Here is a 6,000-nt window from a genome sequence, read left to right as displayed (position 1 = left end):
ATCCCTAGATGCATCATCCATGCAAGTTTGGTCAAGGTAGGGCTTATAGATACTTGGGAATCGACCTGCTCCTAAAACTTTCACCTGGTCACTCATCCGGAAAATCTAGGTCAGATCCAGCATCCGAAGTAAGTGTGGCCATGTCCATCCCTAGATGCATCATCCATGCAAGTTTGGTCAAAGTAGGGCTTATAGTTACTTGGGAATGGACCTGCTCCTAAAACTTTAACCTGGTCACTCATCTGGAAAATCTAGGTCAGATCCAGCATCCGAAGTAAGTGTGGTAGTGTCCATCCCTAGATGCATCATCCATGCAAGTTTGGTCAAGGTAGGGCTTATAGTTACTTGGGAATGGACCTGCTCCTAAAACTTTAACCTGGTCACTCATCTGGAAAATCTAGGTCAGATCCAGCATCCGAAGCAAGTTTAGTAGTGTCCATCCCTAGATGCATCATCCATGCAAGTTTGGTCAAGGTAGGGCTTATAGTTACTTGGGAATGGACCTGCTCCTAAAACTTTAACCTGGTCACTCATCCGGAAAATCTAGGTCAGATCCAGCATCTGAAGCAAGTGTGGTAGTGTCCATCCCTAGATGCATCATCAATGCAAGTTTGATCCAGGTAGGGCTTATAGTTACTAAGGAATGGACCTGCTCCTAAAACTTTAACCTGGTCACTCATCTGGAAAATCTAGGTCAGATCCAGCATCCGAAGCAAGTTTGGTAGTGTCCATCCCTAGATGCATCATCCATGCAAGTTTGGTCCAGGTAGGGCTTATAGTTACTTGGGAATGGGACTTGCTCCTAAAACTTTAACCTGGGACGCCGACGCTAACGCCGACGCCGACACCGACGCCGGGGGTATAGCATAAGCATAAATAGATACATCTACATCCTGTTTATCTGTACGAACAAACTACATCCTAGTGGAGTGAAATTTCAACATGCTGAACATGATGCATGTAGCCTCTCGCTTATTTGGTCACCCGCGTAGCGCAGTGGTTAGAGCGTCTGCTCTAGAGTCGTGGAGTAAGGAGTTGATCTTGACGTCGCAGGTTCGATTCCCATTGCGGGACGTGAAGATCGGTTCTTCGGATAAGACCGTATAAACCGAGGTCCCGTGTCGCAGAAGGTGCTGGCACGAAAAAGATCCCTCACTGCTCAATGGCCCTGAGTGCCGAGTAAAGGTCAAAATTTGTAGCCATCCACGGCAAGTGGTGGCGTCCCTATATGACTGAAAAATTCTCGAGAAGGACGTTAAACAACAATCATCCAACCAATCAATCTCGCTTATTTGCAAGCATGAGCACATGTAGTAACTTGTTTATTTTACTAAATTGATTTGGCCATAAATGGTTGTTTTTAGTGCACTAAATGAAAACAAATCTCGAGAGTCGGATAAAATGTTTTCATCGGATTGTATATTTTATAAACAAACAATAAAAAACGATGTTCGTGATTACTAAAAGCATTGTACTATTGATAAATTGTAAGTTTGACATTTCATTCGCTTTGCAAGTATCGAAAATCAACCCGAGAATGCCGCCTCTTGTTGGAGGCGGCGAATTCCCAGTTTTCGCAATGGCGCCGGTTCTGACGTTTTTCCTGGCACGTAAAATATCAAAATCGTGAAAAAAGCCTGGAAAACTTCAGATATTTCGGACTATCTTCTACTATACACCTATAATCCTATATTGTTATTTGAGATGTACACATTCAGGATATCATCGGCACAAACGTATATAATTATACATATTTAGTATCCTTCATTTCTCATTTCATTTGTTCAGATATGTGCGTCTCATATTTTATCAGCAATACTACAACAAAAAATCGGAGAATTAAATTATTTCAATAATGTTAGTATTAATCAAAAACAGCCAGCGTTACGCTGAGTTGTGCTTTTGATAGAATGTGTCTAAAACCGTGCAGAATAACAACAGGTTTACATTTTCTATTCTGGAAAAGTATAGTGGCAGTAGATAAATATCAAGAAACTCAATTTCAGTGTATAGTCACAAAATTTCATCTCAAAACTTCCTGGTGAATATAAGTACTCTTCTTTCCGTTCCTTCTTGTACCAACTCTCATTTTAGCGCTTAACCGTATTTTGGATGCACTTTTCCATTATGCTATTTTCCTTGTGTCTTTCTTTTAAGACAAGCAAGCTGTAATTTTATTTAAATTTTGATAAGTCTAAGATGATGAAATTAAAATGTACGTCAAATAAAACGAAGTATATTTTTTCTCAAATTACGCAGAGCTAAATTGAAAGTATTTCTCAGATTCTTAACAGTATCTAGTTAGATGTGTCAATAATGTCTATGGACGTTATAATGACCTTATTACTTGTAACCTGTCAATTGGTCGTATTGTGACTGACATCTTTCATACTAATTCTTACCAATTTCAAACAATTGTTTTTATACTAAGTTTGACTACGGAATATTCCAGTACCTGATTAAAACATAGTGCTCCCATCGGGTGTGACCCGTCAACAGAGAATGCCTACTCCTTTTAGGCACCTCATTCCGCCTCTGAAATTTCGGGGGTCTGTGTTTTATGCCCTGTTAACAGATCTGTTTTGTCTTAAATCGATCACTTTGCTATCTTAACCTTTTTCATTTCATATGCACGTCTCCCAACAGGAAGTGAAATGTCCTTTTGGCAACATCATGATGCATTTTTCCCCATTTTTGAATGAGTATGAGTACAAGGTACATGTTTCTGGCTGTGGGTTCAAATATAATGCAAAATTACTGACAACAACATACAATGAAATTTAGGTATTTCCTTACGGTGAGCCAAAACGATAAATATCATAATTGGGACTAACTAAAGATACTTTACCTATTCGCCATTTATATAGGGAGATCAGCTTCTTCACTGCAAGGGACGTTTCATATAAAGAGACATAACTCCTGTTTCTACACGGATATGTAGGCTGTACATACACATACACTTGGGATCCTTTTTGGACCAAACAATAGCAAAATTTCAAAAAATAATCTCTGTTTTCATAGGTAAAGATCAACATTTTTTGGTACTTGTTTAGGGTTTGTTATCTAAGATATCAAATCGATGGTTTCGTTAGTGGTATGTTTACAGATACTCCCGGGATTCTGCACTTAAAGAGATGCTAATTATGTAATATTTGTCTAGCTGTTTTTGAGAAGAGGTCGATTTTTTTCTATGTATTTCTATGTCAAACTGTAAATATTTTCTTGTGGCCCCATCTTATCTTCTGGGACCACGATTAAAACAAATTTAATTCTGCCTTGAGGCTGCTTACATATTTATTTAATATAGCTAACTCTGACTTTACTCTTTTTGAGACGCAACGAAACTTTCACAGAAAGTTTTATTTATATATTTCAATATAGAATTGAAATACTAGAAATAAATCTCTTTATGCAGCTTCAATTTTATGTTACATGTACAAGTAGAAAATAAAATATGTTTTATCTAGTAAATTAATGAATAAGACGAACGTGCTTTACCACTCAATAAAATTCAAAGATTACCTGCTTTTCAATAAAAGTTATTTCATTTCCTTCAATATAAAGCATCGTTATATTGTAATGTATTTGTAGTGTACGTTCCTCGGAATAGCGTTGATCGTAGCATGGATATCCCGATCTTTTTCAGAATAATATTTGTCCTTTATTCAGTAGGTCGATCGTTTGGATATGGTGAGTACCAATTTCAAATATTTAATGAATATGTCTCTTTTCTTTTCGTTTTGCAAAATGAGATTTTCACAAATGAACTCATTCCTTACACATGGGGCTATATAAAAACTTAACTGGGAAATCAGAAATCTGTCTGTTTTATATACCAAGTATTCAGTATCCTGTCTGTAGACATGGCATACATAAAACAGAATGTCATTCCAAACGCTATTATTTCGATACAATTGGGCCATATGAGAGTAAATGCAAACTCCACCAGGCAATTTTATGATGTAGCACTTCAAATCAATAATCAGTAAGAGAATAACACTGAAAGTGCTATATAAATGTAGTACATATTCAGAATGACGGAAGTTGGTAAACAAAGTTTATTTGCTAAAATGTCAAATATCTTCATAAAACAATTAAATTTTTTTAAACTTATTTTAGCTATAATGAGAAGAAAGATATTTTGCATTATATTGATATAAGTAAGCTTTGAGAAAAAATAAAAATATTAAGCTTTGTTTTCCTACTGTTCTTATGTCTTGGGTTTTTGTTTGTTGTTTATTGTTTAACGTCCCTCGAGAGAATTTTTCAAACATATAGAGACGCCACCACTTGCCGGTGGAGAGCTACATATTTTGATCTATACTCGGCACTCAAAGCCATTGAGCTGTGAGGGATCTTTTTTCGTGCCAGCACCTACTGCGACTCGGGACCTCGGTTTATACGGTCTCATCCGAAGGACTGGTCTCCACGTCCCTTAGTGGGATTCGAACCCACGACGTAATTAAGGATCTGCAACTCCTTACTCCGCGACTCTAGAGCGAACGCTCTAACCACTGCGCCACGCGGGCGACTATGTCTTTGGTTAAGCAAGCTTTTAAAAATCATATTAACATAAGGGTTTGATTGGCAATGAATTAAAGTGCATTTGTGAAATTTTTTATAACATGAAACCTTTCTCAAAAATGGATTTCATAATCTAGGAAATCTGATGTTTTTCAATGTAAGGAAAATATTTAATAAAATATAACGATATCAAGTTGTCAACAGAAGCTTTGAATTTAATTAATTATTAGCTGTAAACTACATACTATGTTACTTTTCAAAGCATGAAAAACGAACAGGAACCATTTTTTCACACATATTACCTCAGTCATTGTGTAACGAAAGTACCGGTAAGAACAAAATTTACAGATGAAAACTACAAAGCAATATTTGCATTGACTGCTTCCCGGTAAAATTTAAAATTTACAATAAGATATTTTTATCAAACATAATTGTTTACCATGTAAACTAAAATTATAAATCATATTACAAATTGGGAATTTAACAAGGAAATATTCATAACTATTGTCACACCTGCCCTGGGCCTTTGGTTTTAATCAGGTAAACGGAGGACGTGCATTCAGTAGATAAGTCAGCATGAAAACAATTACTTAAGGATTTGTTTCAAAAACGTCCCAAATCGTTCAAATGACATATTATATTTGCAAACTAGGCCATTGTCTCGACCATAGAAACCAGGAAATATATATGATATAAATAATATGAATGTTTTTTTCGTGTCATTTTAAAATTGCATCTCTAATATTGCGAGTTGATTTCATGATTTGAAGTCTATTTTCCCTTATTTTATTTCTTTTGTGTTTCTTGCCTCTGATTTATCTTGAATATCTTAATCATGTAATATGGATATAACAAACATTAATCAAGCTCAAAAGCTCACTGAAACAATACCAATTTGGAGCAGAGCAAACACGGATTTCTAAAAACATCCGAGTTGGGATCAGATGCCATGGAGGAGTGAGCATCCCCTGCCGACCGGTAACACCCGCCGTGTGCTCCTTGTCATGACCGGGCATACAGAAAATTCCGCAGACAATTCATTGTGTAAATGATGGCTTAACAATTTGTATTCATCTGTATTTCAGTATTCATCTTAATGGTAGATTGTATTTGTTGACTAGGTCATTGTATTGATCATAGAATTTGCGAAATGTTGTCTTTAAATGAGACTGTTGATATCCTTGCTTCATCAACTTAATTGTTAATAGCTTGCCTCGTTTTTAAAATTGTTTGTACGTAGAGTATGCTCTTGCGTAACGAATCAATTGTGAGACATAAACTCCATATGCAGGTGATAAGGGTATATCGCTACACAAATAAGGGAGGTTGACGATAGAAAAATTGAAGTCATTCCGTTTATCATAAAGTTTTGTTGTTAGGTTACAATTAACATATTTATCTAGTAAAATATCCAAAAATGAAACAGATGTGTCAAAATTATCTTTCTTTTTAAAATTTAGAATTCATGGCTGTGCA

This window comes from Saccostrea echinata, unplaced genomic scaffold (assembly GCF_033153115.1).
Source record: "Saccostrea echinata isolate AGI-Se365-2 ecotype Australia unplaced genomic scaffold, CSIRO_AGI_Sech_v1 ptg000006l, whole genome shotgun sequence".
Lineage (NCBI taxonomy): Eukaryota > Metazoa > Mollusca > Bivalvia > Ostreida > Ostreidae > Saccostrea > Saccostrea echinata.
This window is presented reverse-complemented; position numbering follows the sequence as displayed.